We start from the raw sequence: 18,731 nt of genomic DNA, 5'->3' as shown, positions 1-18,731 counted from the left end.
ACGACGCACAAATTGAGTTCTTAAGGTCACAGTGTGGTCTGTGACCGGGTGTCCATATCACCAGCACAACGGGGAGCCTTAACCAGGTGGGAGTCTGTCCTACCCCAAGTCCTTCACAGTCTTAGTTCATTCCTGGGTTAGGCTCCGAACGCAGTCCATACAAGGTCCCGGTTATAAAAAGTCCATAACCTTTGAGTCCTTACGGTAGCTGCAAGAAACTGAAACACAGAATTACCAAACAAGCATGTAACTTGGCAAACAATTCAACATTTGGCAACAGGGTCATTTACAATTTTAGCGCGCTCTATATTCTCCAGCGAGCGGGTATCTGCCCCTTTGTGCTCCTGGTTGACCTACGTAGCCCACTGTCTGGTGGTGGACCAACCTGGCTTTCCCCACTAGCGTTAGGGGTACAGCTACCAGCTGGGTGTACAGGTAGGGCAGGCAGCTATCTGCGAGTCCTTTGGCTTACCGCAGGCATGGCAGGCTCACTGTCAGCAGAGGGTTGACTCTCCTGGGCTGCTGGTACAGGCTCTTCTGCCCTGGAACTGCTTGCTCCTCTTCACCTTCCGGCTCTGGTGTTGGTTGTTGCTGTGCCGGTTGCAGGAAATGCAGGACGGGTACCACTATGTCATCATTTATGCGAGTCCAGGACTGAGGGAACTCTCCGAGAACGGTGCTGATCATTTCTTCCTTGTCCTCTGCGGGTTCAAGGTCACTCTGATCCTCTTCTGCACTACGGAGTTGCTCGGGGCACCTTTTGAGGTGGTCTCTGGAGACGACACTAGTGGTTTCTCCTCCGTCCTTGGTGATTACGCACACCTTTGGGTTGTCGTGGTCAGACTGCAGTACGGTGTAGGGTTCCCTTTCCCACTGGTCGTCCAACTTATGTAGCCTTCTTTTTCGCTTTAGGACTTGCTCACCAGGTTCTAGGGGACCAGCAGGGGCGTGTTGATTGAAGAGTTTTTCTTGCCTCTCTCTCACCTGGGCCAGGCTCTTCTCCACACTCTCCTGTACCTTCTTGTACTGCAGTTGCCTTTCCGTATCCCAGTCCGCATCCGGGGAGGTGTCCTCAGGTATTAGGACTCCCATCTCCAGGTCTATGGGCAGCTTACCTGGTCTAGCTCGCATCAGGTAAGCCGGGGTGCAGTTTGTAGCATTCACCGGGATATTGTTGTATAGGTCTATTAGGTCCGGCAGTTTTTCTGGCCACAGGCTGCGTTCCTCCAGGGGCAACGTCTTCAGGAGATCAATGACCATATTGTTCATCTTCTCACACATCCCGTTGGTTTGTGGATGGTAAGGCGTTGTCCGAATCTTCTTACAGCCATAGAGGTTGCAGAACTCCTGGAAGATTTCAGCCTCGAACGCTGGACCCTGGTCTGTCAGGACCTGTTCCGGATACCCGTGTGGACGGCAGAAATATTGCTGGAGGGCTCTGGCCGCTGTTTGGGCTGTCAAGTCCTTTACCGGGACCACCACTAGAAAACGGGAATAGTGGTCCACGATTGTCAGGGCATAGATGTATCCAGACCGGCTTGGAGCCAATTTGACGTGGTCCAGAGCTACCAGCTCAAGAGGCTGCGTGGTGACGATGGGCCTCAAGGGTGTCTTCTGGCTGGTGAGGTCCTTCCTCCTTAGGTGACAAGGGCCACAGTCTCTGCACCACTTTTCTACAGCTCCTCTCATGCCGACCCAAAAGAACCTTCCTCTTAGCAGGAACTCCAATTTCTTCCATCCGAAGTGTCCCGCTCTGTCATGGTAAGCCCCCAGGACCATGGCTGCATCCCGTCTTGGGACCACGACTTGCCAGGTCAGCTCGTGCGTCCGGTGGTTAACAATCCTTCTGCACAACTTGCCTTCGTAGAGGAACAGCTTGCTCTTCTCCTTCCATAGCTGCTTGGCTTCCTCTGGGGCATCTGGATCTAAGCGGGCGACTTCCCGGGTCAGCAGATCTTTCACCAGGCGGACTGCAGGGTCACTATCTTGGGTCTCGGCCCAGCTGTGGTGAGGTAGGGGATTGATTATCACAGTGGTTAGATCCTCCTCCTTCACGCGGTGAGACGCGGGGAGTTCTACCTCCTCCAGCTCTTCTGGGTCTTCGTCACCTTCAGGTAAGTGAGGCATCCTTGATAGGGCGTCCGCGTTGGCATTGGTTTTGCCTGCCCGGTACTTGATCACGAAGTCATAGTTTGAGAGACGGGCCATCCACCGCTGTTCTAGGGCACCCAGTCTTGCATTGTCCAGGTGTGTCAACGGGTTGTTGTCCGTGTACACGGTGAACTTCGCGGAGGCCAGGTAATGCTTGAAGCGTTCCGTCACGGCCCATACCACCGCCAAGAATTCTAGCTTGAAGGAGCTGTAATTCTCCGGGTTCCTCTCGGTGGGCCTCAGCTTCCGGCTGGCGTACGCGATCACCCTTTCTCTGCCCTGTTGGTTTTGGGACAGTACGGCTCCCAGTCCCACATTACTGGCATCTGTGTGGAGAATGAAAGGCTGGCCATAATCAGGGTAGGCCAAGATCTCGTCCCCTGTGAGGGCCATCTTTAGCTGGCGGAAGGACTCCTCTTCCAGTTTATCCCACTTGAAGGGCGGCTTTTGGCTCCTGGACTTAGACTGTCCGATCAGGAGGTCCTGCATAGGAGCTGCCATCTTGGTGAACCCGGGGATGAACCTTCGGTAGTAGCCTACCAACCCGAGAAACTGTCTCACCTCTTTGATGTTCGAGGGTCTTGGCCAGCTCTTGATTGCCGTGACCTTGTCAGGGTCGGGGGCCACTCCTTCCCCGCTTACCACGTGCCCTAGGTACTGGACCTTTGGTTTCAACAGGTGACACTTCAATGGTTTCACCTTCAGGCCGTAGCCTGCCAGGGCTTCGAACACCTCGGCCAGGTGCTTTAGGTGGTCCTCGTAGGTCTTCGAATAGACGATCACGTCGTCCAGGTAAAGGAGAACCGTCTCGAAGTTTCGGTGCCCTAGACAGCATTCCATCAACCGCTGGAAGGTCCCTGGTGCGTTGCAGAGCCCGAAAGGCATACAGTTGAACTCACTCAGTCCCATCGGGGTGGTGAAGGCGGTCTTCTCCTTGTCAGCCTCTGCCACAGGAACCTGCCAGTACCCGCTAGTAAGGTCCAAAGTAGAAAAGAAGTTAGCTGATTTTAGTGCGGCTAAAGACTCCTCTATTCTAGGCAACGGGTATGCGTCTTTGTGGGTGATACGGTTGATTTGTCTATAGTCTACACACATTCTCATGGTGCCGTTTTTCTTTTTGACCAGAACCAAGGGGGCTGCCCAGGGGCTACAGCTGTCTCTAATGACCCCAGCTTCTTTCATCTCTCTTAGCATGCCCTTTGCGTTCTGATAATGTGCAGGGGGTACAGGTCTGTGCCTCTCTTTTATTGGTGGGTGGCTCCCTGTGGGGATGTGGTGTTCTATCCCTTTTACTTTGCCGAAGTCTAGCAGGTGCTTACTAAAGACTCTCTCGTACTCCTGTACCACCCGGTAGACTCCTTGTTTTTGGTGCAGGGGAGTGGAGTCAGCACCCACATTGAGTTTCTGGCACCAGTCCTCCTTTTGTTTCTGGGAGCCATTACCCTCCGCCTGAGGAGATGGAGGCAAGGGTTCCACGGCCCTGATAGCTTTGTGTTCGACAACAAGCAGTTTGGCGAGTGTAGCGTACCTGGGTAAGTGTACCTCCCTCTCCCCAATGTTGAGGATGCGGACAGGCACCCTCCCATGACGGACATCAACCACCCCCCGGGCTGTCAAAATGGTGGGCCTGCTGTCTGAGTACACGGGTTCTACCATGGCTTGGTAGTCTCTACCTCTCAACCCGATTGCAGTCCGACACCAGATCATCATTTCACTTTTGGGAGGCATGGAAATGGGGAATGGGTCACTCAGTCTTACGCTACCGATCTCACCACCAGACAGTTCTACCTGCTGCCGTCTCATCAGGGCTTTTATCTCCTTGTTGAGGACTCTCTGTTGGCTGGAACTAGCATTCACCGCCACCTGTTGTAAGATTACAATTACCTCTGAAAGACAATTTTCAATTACGTTAGTACCCACAGTTATTTTAGGGTGACTTTCACGACGGTCAATGTCCACAATAATTACTCCCTGTGCCGGCAGTTCAACTTTACCAATTTTAATGGTCATCTCCTTGAACCCCATCTGCGGCACGGGTAAGCCATTACTAGCGATGATGCTCAAGTTACTGTCTGGATACCGTGTGATATCAGCATCAGTCCAATACTGCTTAAAAAGTACATAAGGGATAGTGGTTACTTGCGACCCAGTATCCAGCAAGGCGCTCATGGGGATACCGTCCAGCACCACGGGTAAAACCGGGCGCCCCCCAACGTACTTATCACGCCAATTATAAGGGCCTGGTGATCTTATGCCGGGGGGTTGGCCCTCTGCCCCAGGTTGGACCCGTTTAAATTACAGTACCTGGAAATGTGTCCGGGCTGGTTGCATCGACGGCAAATGGGCTGTCCATCCTCTGCGTAGCGGTCTGTGGGCCTCCCTCGGAACGACGGGATCCTCCTCTGTCGACGCCACGGGACATCCTCCGGACTTGAAGCCAGCTCGATGGGTCTTGACGGGTCCACTTGCAACGCCTGGACGGTCCTGGTCAACGCCGCGACACTCCTGGTCAGCTCCTGGACTTGGTGGTGCAGGTCTTTCGACGGGGCTTGGTTCAGGGCCTGTGCATCAGCCTCCACGGAGTCCATAGAGGAGGGCGCCGCCTCCTGGTGGTAGGTGAGAGCAGGGCACCGGGGGTTTATAGCGCCACTAGTTGCAGATTCACGGAGCACCCTTATGGCCCTGTCCTTAAATTGGGCAAAGGTCAGGTCGGGGTTCTGAAAGAACATGAGGCGCAGTTGGGCCCTGTGGGCGCTAGACAGCAGACCTTCTATGAATTGTTCTGTTAGCAGCTTATCCGTTTCCTGCACACTGCCAGGGTCAGTTTGTTGAATAGCCCTCAAGGCTTCCTGTAGATTTAGGGCATAGTCTCTGATGCTGTCCTGTGCCCGCTGCTTACATCCATAGAACCTCATTTTAATCTCAGCGGAGGTACGTGTGTCAAAGGTACCCCGCAGCCGGGCCAGAATACCCTTCACAGTCCTTTTCTCCTCAGTGGGCCATGATTTTACCTCCCTTTGGGCTGCGCCAGTTAACTGCCCTGTCAATATGCTGACCTTCTGTTCCTCTGTCAGGGGGTAAACGTGGAACAAACTGTATAGCCTTTCCTTGAAGTCAGTTAGGGCATGGGGCTCCCCTGAGTATTTGGGCAGCCAGGCCGCTCCAGGGATGTAGGGCAGGGAAAAGGGCATCAGCGCTGCTGCAGCTGCTTTGGTGGTAGTGGGGGCCTCTGTGTCCGACATCTTCCTCCCCCCTAGTCCAGCGTGGCCTACCTTCCGACGATCCTCTTCTGTAGGCCGCGGCTCCGCTGCTGCTGCTATGGACGAGGACCTGGCGTCGCGTCCTGATGACGTCAGCGTCGCTCTCTCTCCCTTCCAGGACCTTGCGCAGCGTCGGTGCGTGGGGCGGAGCTTCGGATCTCGCGCGGTTTTGACGTCCACGCCCCTCTTCTTCCCGCGCGGCGTCCTGGAGATGGCGTCCGATGGCGGGAAACAGCTGCAGATGGCGGGAAGACGGCGGGAAAAGGTCCAAGATGGCGTCTGATGGCGGGAATCGGCTCCGGATGGCGGGAAACGACTCCGGACGGTGGGAAACTTCGCCACAGGTAAATTACAAAAGTCTTTTTCAGGCACGCAGTACCCGGTGGTTGCGGGCACGAAATCCTGCCGACTACGCCAAAGCTGACTCGCCCCCTGAGCCGTGGGGCACTCGGATCCGGGCAATTAGGGAAACGGTGGGAGTAGTAGTGGCAACCCGGTTCCGTGGCTCAGGGTGGTCAGGCCAGTGGTAGTCCGTTATGTGCTGATGTTTATGTCCGACTACGCCACCCGTGGATTGCGGTTATTAGGAACCGCCGCTGCATGCAGACCGCTGGGGCTGATGAGGTGTGCAGCTAGGGTAGTGTGACTCCCCACGGGAAGAGTGCGGCCCCAGGGCAGTATAGTGGATGGTGGGAGTGATGGTAGTGAGAGTCCCAGTGCTGATAGTGCTGGAGGAGCAAGGAGCACACAGACAACAGGTTGCAGTCCAGGGTCTTTACTAAAACAGGTAAACTGACCCACAAACAGTCCCAGCTAGGAGGGGACCTGGATGTCTGAGAGCAACGGGGAAATTGGCCCTGGTCAGGGTGAGGGTGTAGGCCTACCGTGCTTTCTGCGCTCCTTCTGGCTATCTCCTCGTTATAGGGTAACTGCCCACGTTTCCGAGCTTTCCGTGTATTCTCGCCTGTATGGCCTGCGACGTGGGTTCCTTTCTGCTCCCAGCCTTGTACGGCTTTACTGGTCCCTTCGGTTGTGGCAGGGCCTCCAGGCTTCTTAGGCCAAGAAATATACAGTCCCCTGCGGACTGGTTATCTGCTGGAGGATGTAGAATCCTCCCAGCCTCAGACACCAAAGTTTGGTAAATTAAGTCCTTTATCTGCCAGGACAGGCTCTCTTCGCCTCTTGTCTCTGGCTTGTGGCTCTCGTCCTGCCACACTTCCTCTTAGGTGCAATACAACTGTCTGTCCCTGCTCTGCTCTGGGACACGTCTCATTGCTGAGACAGGCCATCAAGTTCTCCCTAACCCTGCCCCCAGCACCAGCTTTTATAGGGGCAGCCTGCTCCCCCTACTGGCCTGAGACAGGAGGCATTGCATGCTAATGTTCCCCTGACTAGAGAACCTCCCCCTTGCTCTCAGACACAGCTTTATTTACACTTGTGGCATCCAGGCCAGGGTGACACACTTGCACTTGAAATATGGCCTTTTAGGCTCGTGGAGGTGGAAGCTTTCCAGCCGGGTATCCATACACGTCCCCAGCCACCATTATTTCTCCTGGTGTTGTCCCCGCCTTCCACCAGCACGGGTCCCAGAACTTTACCCGTGCCCTCCTCAGCGCACTTAGTGTGAAGGACCGCCTAACCACAAACACATGGACAAGTGAATGTGGCCAGGGATGGTACATCTCACTGACACATTTCACTGGGTTAATATTCTGGAAGCCGGGACCCAGTGGGACCTTGGGACGGAATGCGTACTCCCGACGCAGAGGATTGCAAGCCCTGGGTCAACCAGGGTTGCCCCCACATTCTACAGCTCCTGCACCACCTCCTCCTCTTCAGCCTCCATCTCCATCACTTGATTCATTTTTTTCAGGAGATATTCCAGATTATGTACTAAAACTTTGTGGGTGCCAATAACAATAAGCAGGACTGTATGCTTAGTTGACAAACCACACACCATTGCAGAGTTGTTGAAAGCTGTGTCAGAGAACCTGGTGGCGGCTCTGAAGCTAGGCAAGCTCACACGCGAGCCATTCCTGGCCCATGTGCTCAACTTAGTGGTTCAGCTGTTTCTCAAAACCTACCCAGGTCTGCCACAGCGACTTGTGAAAGTACGCTGCATGTGTGCCCATTTCAGAAAGTCAGCTACAGCTTTCACCGCTCTGGCAGGGCTTCAGCAGCTTTCAGATCACCGACTAGTGTGCGATGTGACCACGGATTGGAAATCAAAGTTGCAGATGTTTGGAATGATTTTGAGCAGCAGAGAGCAGTTGAGTACCAGCTTCAATACGCCCGTCGGCATTCAGGTCAGCCTCCGCACATAAGAGCTGATGAGTGGGCATGAATGTCTGACATCTGTGCCGTCCTCCAAAACTTTGAGGACTCCACCAAGATGGTGAGCGGCGATGGCGCCATAATTAGCATCATCATCCCGCTTCTCTGTGTACTGGAACAATCGCTGCTCACAATTAAAGAGGAGGCATTGCAGGTGGAGCAAGGAGCTATACAGGGTTATGCTACTCAGCCCAGCCTCATCTCATCCCGACGCGGATTGGGTGATAATGAGGAGGAGGAAGAGAACATGGACAAAAGTCCTCTTGATGAGAACAGGGAAGTCTTGGCTGTTGGCAGTCTGGCACACAAGCCGACTTGGGCATTACAGAAAACTGGCACGGCACGAGAGAAGTCTTGTAGACAGAGGTGTGAGGTTCTGATTAAGGAGAATGTCAGTCTTAGATCAGTTGCAGAACGGAGGGCATGGGAGGGGTGATACACAGAAATGAGGGAAGAGATATAGGCCGGTGCAGAACTGTGGAGAGCTTGGTGGGTGAAAGAGATGAGTTTGTATTGTATTCTGTAGTGATTGTTTAACCTAACCAGTGCAATGACTCGCAAAGGGTAGAGGCTTCGGTGAAGCGGCTTAATAATAATAATTAGGGTTGAGCGAGTATGTTCTGTCCGAGTATGCTCGGGCCGAGCTCCAAGTATTTACAGCTGCTCAGTGATATGGTTGAATCGCTCCCGGGTGCATGATTTGCAACTGTTTGACAGCTTTATTACTTGTGAGGAATGTGTAAGAAATAGACATTACTTCCATGTAATAAAACTGTCAAAACAGTCGCAAATCATGCACACGGGAGCGATTCAACCATATCACCGAGCAGCTATAAATACACGGAGCTCGGCCCGAGCATACTCGCCGAAAGGGTTAATAGAACATACTTGCTCAACACTAATAATCTTTTTATTTATATAGCGCCAACCTTTTCCACAGCGCTTTACAATTCAGACAATTTATAGACATTATGGGCACTGTCCCCATTGGGGCTCACAATCTACATACCCTATCAGTATGTCTTTGGAGTGTGGGAGAAAACCAGAGAACCCAGAGGAAACCCATGCAAACACAGGGAGAACATACAAACTACTTGCAGATGTTGTCCTTGGTGGGATTTGAACCCAGAACCCCAGCGCTGCAAGGCTGCAGTGCTAACCACTGAGCCACCGTGCTGCCCTTTATAGAAATACGACTCTGGCTGCTACATTCAGAAAGGATTGGAGAAGAGAGTTTGTTTAGAGGGAAATTGATTAGAAGATAGCTGCAGTAATTAATCAGAGACACAGTAAGAGTTTTTACAGTATCAAAGGTGCGAAAAGGTTGAATTCTGGATATGTTTTTAAGGTGCAGGTGACATGTGTGGGAGTTATGGTGGCACCACCTAAAAGAAATTGCAAAGTCAGGTATAGGTAGGATAGTAAAAGTCAGATATAGGTAGGTTAGTAAAAGTCAGGTAAAGGAAAGGTAGGTTAGATGGCTACGTGCGGCCTCCTGTTGTGTATAGATGGCTACGTGCGGCCTCCTGCTGTGTATAGATGGCTACGTGCAGCCTCCTGCTGTGTATAGATGGCGCCGTGCGGCCTCCTGCTGTGTATAGATGGCGCCGTGTGGCCTCCTGCTGTGTATAGATGGCGCCGTGAGGCCCCCTGCTGTGTATAGATGGCTATGTGTGGCCCCCTGCTGTGTATAGATGGCTATGTGCGGCCTCCTGCTGTGTATAGATGGCATCGTGCGGCCTCCTGCTGTGTATAGATGGCGCCATGCAGCCTCCTGCTGTGTATATGGCTACGTCTGGCCTCCTGCTGTGTATAGATGGCTACGTGCGGCCTCCTGCTGTATATAGATCGCTACGTGCGGCCTCCTGCTGTGTATAGATGGCTACGTGCAGCCTCCTGCTGTGTATAGATGGCTACGTGCAGCCTCCTGCTGTGTATAGATGGCGCCGTGCAGCCCCCTGCTGTGTATAGATGGCTACGTGCGGCCTCCTGCTGTGTATAGATGGCTACGTGCAGCCTCCTGCTGTGTATAGATGGCGCCGTGCAGCCCCCTGCTGTGTATAGATGGCTACGTGCGGCCTCCTGCTGTGTATAGATGGCTACGTGCAGCCTCCTGTTGTGTATAGATGGCGCCGTGCAGCCCCCTGCTGTGTATAGATGGCTACGTGCGGCCTCCCGCTGTGTATAGATGGCTACGTGCTTCCTCCCGCTGTGTATAGATGGCTACGTGCTTCCTCCCGCTGTGTATAGATGGCTATGTGCGGCCCCCTGCTGTGTATAGATGGCTACGTGCTGCCTCCTGCTGTGTATAGATGGCTACGTCCGGCCTCCTGCTGTGTATAGATGGCTACGTGCGGCCTCCTGCTGTATATAGATGGCTACGTGCGGCCTCCTGCTGTGTTTAGATGGCTACGTGCAGCCTCCTGCTGTGTATAGATGGCTACGTGCGGCCTCCTGCTGTGTATAGATGGCTACGTGCGGCCTCCTGCTGTGTATAGATGGCTACGTGCAGCCTCCTGCTGTGTATAGATGGCGCCGTGCAGCCCCCTGCTGTGTATAGATGGCTACGTGCGGCCTCCTGCTGTGTATAGATGACTACGTGCAGCCTCCTGTTGTGTATAGATGGCGCCGTGCAGCCCCCTGCTGTGTATAGATGGCTACGTGCGGCCTCCTGCTGAGTATAGATGGCTACGTGCGGCCTCCTGCTGAGTATAGATGGCTACGTGTGCTCAATATTAAGTCATCCAATGTTAGGCTGTGTGCCCACGATGCAGAAATGCTCCAGATTTTTTTTGAGCGTTTCTGCATCTCCCTGGCAGAAAAAAAACGCATGCGGATTGTACATGCGGATTGTACATGCGGATTGTACGTGCGTTTTTCCTGCCAGGGACAAGCGGATGTGATGCGTTCTTCACATGCATTTTCGCATGCGGGTTGTCAAGCGTTTTCCAAGCGATTTTAGCATCACTTGGAAAAGTACTTGACAACTTGGTCACACTATATAAATACATGCAACCGGCAAGGATTTATATAGTGTGACCGAAAGAATGGTAAAAAATAAATATACTTACCTTCTGATGGCCTGCCGACGTCAGCGGTTGCGTGACCCGTCACATGACTAAATGACGTCACCACAGGTCCTTTAGTCTACCGCGAGCTGCCGGCGAGCCAGGACGCATCGGATAAAGACACCGGGGGCCATCAGAAGGTAAGTATAATATTTATTTTTTATTTTATTCTTTTTTTTACAGGTTCCATGGTACTCGGGTCCGGAGGAGAGTCTTCTGTTCTCCAAACCCGGGTACCATCCGCACATTGAAACGCATGGAATCCGCATGTACAGATGCAGTGATGCGGATACCATGCGTTCCAATGCAAGTCAATGGCGGCGAAAACGCAGCTCTTCCGCAAAATAATTGGTAGTGCTGCGGATTTTTCCACAATGATACCAAGCGGAAACGCTTAAAAAACCCATAGTGGGCACACAGCCTAAAAAAAAATATTATAAATTATTATTATAATTAATATATTAATATTGTGCCAAATTAATTTCACGTGAACTATCACATGATCTATCACAGGTGATCATGTGACATGTGATACATCAGGTGTGCGTGTGTGTGTGTGTGTGTGTGGGGGGGGGCGCCTTCTAAACTGCCCGGGGCCCTTGCTACTCTTAATCCACCCCTGCACCCTCCACACTACTTATATGCACATGTAGCTCTTTCACGGACTGTTCCTCCATTACTGAGAAATCAGCTTTTAAATTGGTATGCAAATGAGGCTGAAGAGCTATGGTAGATCTGAAGCCTCTGAATGGTATAAGTATATACAGTACAGATAAATCCAGAGTCTTATCGGTGACATGTTCTTGCTGATCATAGTCATTCACTTTCCCTTCTCTCCTCTATTTAGCCCAGATCACCGTGATAACTTCTTCCATCCACGATGTGTCTCTGCAGAACTTAATGCACAGACGTCTTTGGATTATTATTTAACCGGCACTTTTCCCACTTTTTCCCACCTCTACACAAACTGCATAATGCTATAACCATCTCTAGTGCCCTGGAGAGTAATAATGCCCTCTCTGTTGCCCCACACAGTAATAGTACACCCCTCTTTGCCTTTATACAGTAATTGTGTCCAGCTCTCTGCCTCCATATACTAAAAGTCTCACGTCTGAGCTTCCACATGGTAAAAATGCCCCCATTGTGCTACTATATAGAAATAGTAATCTTTCTAGGCACATTAAGGAATAGTTCCCACTCTGTGCCTCTATATAGTAATAATGCACCCCTCTGTGCCTCCATATAGTAATAATGCCCCCTCTCCCCTCTGTGCCTCCATGTAGTAATAGTGCCTCCTCTGTGTCTCCATATGGTAATAATGCCCCCCTATGTGTCCCCATATAGTAATAGTGCCCCCTCCGTGCCTCCATATAGTAATAGTGCCTCCTCTGTGTCTCCATATAGTAATAGTGCCTCCTCTGTGTTTCCATATAGTAATAGTGCCCCCTCCGTGTCTCCATATAGAAATAATGCCCCCTCTGTGCCTCCATATAGTAATAGTGCCCCCTCTGTGTCTCCATATAGTAATAGTGCCCCCTCCGTGTCTCCATATAGAAATAATGCCCCCTCTGTGCCTCCATATAGTAATAATGCCCCCTCCGTGCCTCCATATAGTAATAGTGCCTCCTCTGTGTCTCCATATAGTAATGATACCCCCTCTGTGTTCCCATATAGTAATAGTGCCCCCTCCATGCTTCCATATAGAAATAGTGCCTCCTCTGTGTCTCCATATAGTAATAGTGCCTCCTCTGTGTTTCCATATAGTAATAGTGCCTCCTCTGTGTCTCCATATAGTAATAGTGCCCCCTCCGTGTCTCCATATAGAAATAATGCCCCCTCTGTGCCTCCATATAGTAATAGTGCCCAATCTGTGTCTCCATATAGTAACAGTGCCCCCTCCGTGTCTCCATATAGAAATAATGCCCCCTCTGTGCTTCCATATAGTAATAATGCCCCCTCCGTGTCTCCATATAGTAATAGTGCCTCCTCTGTGTCTCCATATAGTAATAATGCCCCCTCTGTGTCCTCGTATAGTAATAGTGCCCCCTCCGTGCCTCCATATAGCAATAATGCCCCCTCTGTGTCTCCATATAGTAATAGTGCCTTCTCTGTGTCTCCATATAGTAATAGTGCCCCCTCCATGTCTCCATATAGAAATAATGCCCCCTCTATGCCTCCATAAAGTAATAGTGCCCCCCTCTGTGTCTCCATATAGTGATAGTGCCACTTCTATTCCTCCATATAGTAATAGTGCCCCCCTCTGTTTTTCCATATAGTGATAGTGCCCCCTCTGTGCTTCCATATAGTGATAGTGCCCCTTCTATTCCTCCATATAGTGATAGTGCCTCTTCTGTGCCTATATGCAGTATGTCCATATACCAGGCATAGTGCTCCTCTGTAATTCTATATATTACTAGTGCCTCCATACAATTGTAATCCCCCCTTTACATCCTCCCATCCAGTGCCCTGGCAATAAAATAAAAATAAATGAAAACTCCCTTCTCCCACAACGAGTGGTGCTGTCCTTGTGCCGCAGTCTGTAGCTGCAGGCGGTGCGATGGAGTGATGTCATTGCGCTGGAGAAGCCTATAATTCAGGCATGTGCTGCGAGGACTGGCAGATGGTGGTGCAGGGGGCTGTATATAATGTATGGACAGACAGGTGGGAGGTATACAGACATGTAATATGTGCACCGCTCATTTAGACATAGACAACAGAATCAATTACATTTTATAATATATATTTGGGATAAGAAATTTTTACCCCAAGGAGGCGGAGGCTCGTAAAGTGCCTGCCGCACCCAGAGCACTTAAAGGGAAGTTGTCATGTCAGATAACGCTATCAACCTGTTTGGTTTTGAACCTGCAGGTCGTATTACAGGTAAGAGTGCTATCTATGAAAAACACTGTTAGCTTTCCTATGCAGAAAATTCACGAGCTTTTATCAGAGCGCTGACTGCTGTTATGTTCTGCAGCTTAGAACTAAAGAATAGGAGGGAAAAGCTGTCCCTGCACTGAGACTCAGCTAAACTCTACGCTGGGGTGGGTGCTCTATTCCTTGTGAATAGCCCCACCGAAACTCCTGCACTGAACTCAAACAAAGACCTGAAGGAAGGGGAAAAGGGGTCCCTAACAGATCTAAGGACTAGGAGAAAAAACAGGAGACCGCCTAATAGAAAAGTTAGTTGCAGAAACGAAGATTAAAGGGAACAAAACTGGTGGAACAAGAAGTCCCAGCATATCAATTGTCCAAAGCACAGAGAACTTAGCAAGGAAACTTAGCCAGAGCACAAGCGTAACAACACTGATGTCTAGCGGGGAATGGGAGACAGGTGCTGAGTAATAAAGAGTGAAGAGATCACGTGACCAAGACACCCAGCACCAGAGGAAAAGACTAGAAGCCAGCAAACCACAACAAGATGGCCGATAGTAAAACAATATAGATTCTAACACCTGCCTTTTTTATATTTTATACAGTGGACCTCACTACGGTTTCGAGGGGATCGCACCCAATATTCCACGGTGCGGCTATTATTTGTTTTCACATATTTTTCTCTATCTATCCAGATCATCCTAATTTCTAGTTTTCATCTTTATGTATCTCATTTTCTATGTTATCTATCTATGTCAGATCAATGTATTTATTATGGTTAATAAAAGGCTGTAAAAGTAAGTATAAGTAATGAAAAACAAATGGAGGGTCAATTTCTAACTAAATCACATGACTGTGTATAAAAAAAAGCATGTTAGAGAGGCAGAGCCTCCCAGAAGCAAAGATGGTCAGAGGTCACCGATCTGTGAACAACTGCGTCTAATAATTGTAGAATAATTTCAGGAAATTTTTCCTCAATGTGAAATTACAAAGACTTTGAATATCTTCCATCTACAGGCCATAAAATCATCAAAAAATTCTGGAAAAATCCATGTGCACAAAGAATGGGGCTGATGGTCAATATTGAATGCTCATGATGTACGGACCCTGAGAAGGCTCTGCATGATATCAAGACATGATTCAGTCATCCAAGTCACTGCATGGGCTCAAAAAAATTTCCAGAAATCATTGTCTGTGATCACAGTTCACCATGCGTTCCACAAATGTAAATGACAGCTCTATCATGCAAAGAAAAAGCAGAATATCAGCACAATCCAGAAACGCTGTAGTCTTCTCTGCACTCATTTATAATGGACTCAGGCGAAATAGAAAACTGTTCTGTGGTCAGAAAAATCAAAATGTGAAATTCGTTATGGAAACCACAGACGCTGTGCCCTCAGAGTGAGAGGGACCATTCAGCTTGTTATGGAGGAGACGGACCATCCAGCTTGTTATCAAGGAGAGGGACCATCCAGCTTGTTACGGAGGAGAGTAAACATCCAGCTTGTTATGGAGTTAAAGGATCATCCAGCTTGTTATGGAGAAGAGGGACCATCCAGCTTGTTATCATGGAGAGGGACCATCCAGCTTGTTATGGAGGAGAGGGACCATCCAGCTTGTTATGGAGGAGAGGGCATTTGCAGCTTGTTATGGAGGAGAGGGACCATCCAGCTTTTTATCAAGGGGAGGGACCTTTATCAAGGAGAGGGACCATCCAGCTTGTTACGGAGGAGAGTAAACATCCAGCTTGTTATGGAGTTAAAAGATCATCCAGCTTGTTATGGAGAAGAGGGACCATCCAGCTTGTTATCATGGAGAGGGACCATCCAGCTTGTTATGGAGGAGAGGGACCATCCAGCTTGTTATGGAGGAGAGGGCATTTGCAGCTTGTTATGGAGGAGAGGGACCATCCAGCTTTTTATCAAGGGGAGGGACCTTTATCAAGGAGAGGGACCATCCAGCTTGTTACGGAGGAGAGTAAACATCCAGCTTGTTATGGAGTTAAAGGATCATCCAGCTTGTTATGGAGAAGAGGGACCAGCCAGCTTGTTATCATGGAGAGGGACCATCCAGCTTGTTATGGAGGAGAGGGACCATCCAGCTTGTTATGGAGGAGAGGGCATTTGCAGCTTGCTATGGAGGAGAGGGACCATCCAGCTTTTTATCAACGGGAGGGACCTTTATCAAGGAGAGGGACCATCCAGCTTGTTATCGAGGAGAAAAAACATCCATCTTGTTATTGAAGAGAGGAACCATCCAGCTTGTTATGGAGGACATGAACCATCCAGCTTGCTGTGGACGAGAGAGACCATAAAGCTTGTTATGGAGGAGAGAGACCATAAAGATTGTTATGGAGTAGAGGAACCATCGAGCTTGATATGGAGGAGAGGAAACATCCAGCTTGATATGGAGGAGAGGAACCATCCAGCTTGATATGGAGGAGAGGAACCATACACCTTATCATGTAGGAGAGGGTCAATCCACCTTGTTATGGAGGAGAGGGACCATCCAGCTTGTTATTGGCACACAGTTCTTTATCTCTGATAGTATCTGGCTGCATTAATGCCTATTATAGGGACAGCACTCACATGAAATGCACCATCAATGCTGAGCCTTACGTGTAGAGATGTTATAACAACATCTGCTCCATCCAGACAACGTCTATTTCAGGGAAGACCTTGTATATGTTGACAGGACAATGGTAAACCACATCCTGCATCCATCACACACCACGGCTCTGCAGAAAAAGAGTCCTGGTGATGAACCGGCCACCTGCAGTCCAGACCTTTCACCAATAGAAAATATTGTGAGCATCATGAAACAAAAAATCCGACAAAGGAGGAGCAGTGAGAATCCGACATCAGACAAGAATGGGTCAACGTCCTTCCCTCAGAACTCCAGCGATTATGTCCTCCCTTCCCCCAATGGGGGAAATCCCAAAGCAATTAGGACAACAGTAGAGAAAAACAGGAGCTAAATACCCCATAAGTAATAGCAACAACAAATATAATGCGCATAAAATATGTATTAACTTTATTAAACACTTAAAAAAAATAATAGAGTATCATGAAAAGTATACATGGTTGCTGGTGAAAAACACAAAAAAGTGTAACCTCACTGGCAAAGTTCAGATGTCAATACAACAGAAGCAACTGAATAAATATATAACACATGAAACCACATGAGTGTATCAGTCATGTATGGTGACAATCACTGATACAAAAAAAATCCCATCTCAAATGAGTGGTAATAAGATGTTAGGCATAATAGATCCCAGGTGGGAAAAAGGCTCTGTCACAAGGCAAATGCCAGACAGTCCTCATGCTATGATAGCAGTAGTGTGTATAATGCCATACGAATAGCGTCACATGTAGGAGTATGTGCTGTCATGTGTCAAAAGGACACACATTCAGCTGAAATGTATTGCAGCGCACAGACCCTTCGGGTCCATGCACGGCGATACATGCTGCCAGCCAATCAGAGGCCAGACGCTGACGTCATGCGCTCCCGTCACTTGTACTCTGAAGTCAGCTGCCGGCTTCAGAAGAGGATGCCGCTCGGAGGGGGAGCGCAGGGCAGGGGAGTATTTATTTTTTTCTTTCTAAACCAGTGAGTACATGGTGACCATACTTCTACACAGGTGACTATGGGGAGTGCATTATACTATATGGAGGATATGGGCTTTGTATTATACTAAGATGGAGGACTATGGGCTGTGCATTATATTATATGAAGGATATGGGCTGTGATTTATACGAATACGGAGGACTATGGGGGTGCATCATATTATATGGAGGTGCAGTATACTATATGGAGGACAATGGGGAGTGCATTATACAATATGGAGGACTATGGGAGTGCATTATACTATATGGAGGACTATAGAGAGTGCATTATACTATATGGAGGACTATGGAGAGTGCACTATACTATATGGAGGACTATGGGGAGTGCATTATATAATATGGAGGACTATGGGGAGTGCATTATACTATACGGAGGACTAAGGGGAGTGTATTATACTATATGGAGGACTATGGAGTCCATTATTCTATATGAAGGACTATGGGGAAGAGCATTATACTATATGGAGGACTATGGGGTGCATTATACTACATGGAGGACTATAGAGAGTCCATTATACTATATGGAGGACTATGGAGAGTACATTATACTATATGGAGGACTATGAGGAGTGCATTATACTATATGGAGGACTATGGGCTGTGCATTATACTATATGGAGGACTATGGGGAGTGCATTATTCTATATGGAGGACTATGGGGAAGTGCATTATACTATAAGGAGGACTGTGGGCTGTTCATTATACTATATGGAGGACTATGGGCTGTGCATTATACTATATGGAGGACTATGGGGAGTGCATTTTTCTACATGGAGGTCTATGGGGAAGTGCATTTTACTATATGGAGGACTATGGGGAGTGCATTATTCTTTATGGAGGACTATGGGGAAGTGCATTATACCATATGGAGGACTATGGGATGCATTATGTTATATGGAGCACTATGAGGAGTGCATTTTACTATATGGAGGACTATGGGGGTGCATTACACTATATGGAGGACTATGGCGAGAGCATTATACTATATGGAGGACTATGGAGAGTGCATTATACTATATGGAGGACTATGGGGAATGCATTATACTATATGGAGGACTATGGGGAATGCATTATTCTGTATGGAGGACTATGGGGAGTACATTATATTATATGGGGGGCTATGGGGCACATTATACTATATGGAGGACAAGGGGGAGTGCATTATACTGTATGGAGGACTATGGGGAGTGCATTATACTATATAGAGGACTATATGATGCATTATATTATATGAAGGACTATGGGGAGTGCATTATACAATATAAAACACTATGGGGAGTACATTATACTATATGGAGGACTATGGGGAGTGCAGTATGCTATATGGAAGACTATGGGGAGTGCATTATACTATATGGAGGACTATGGGGAGTGCATTATACTATATAGAGGACTGTGGGGAGTCTATTAAACTATACGGA

This window comes from Phyllobates terribilis, unplaced genomic scaffold, assembly GCF_046119375.1.
Source record: "Phyllobates terribilis strain yellow unplaced genomic scaffold, ASM4611937v1 Scaffold_19__1_contigs__length_20705806, whole genome shotgun sequence".
NCBI classification, from domain to species: domain Eukaryota; kingdom Metazoa; phylum Chordata; class Amphibia; order Anura; family Dendrobatidae; genus Phyllobates; species Phyllobates terribilis.
The sequence above is the reverse complement of the archived record's forward strand: the minus strand, read 5'-3'. Positions refer to the sequence as shown.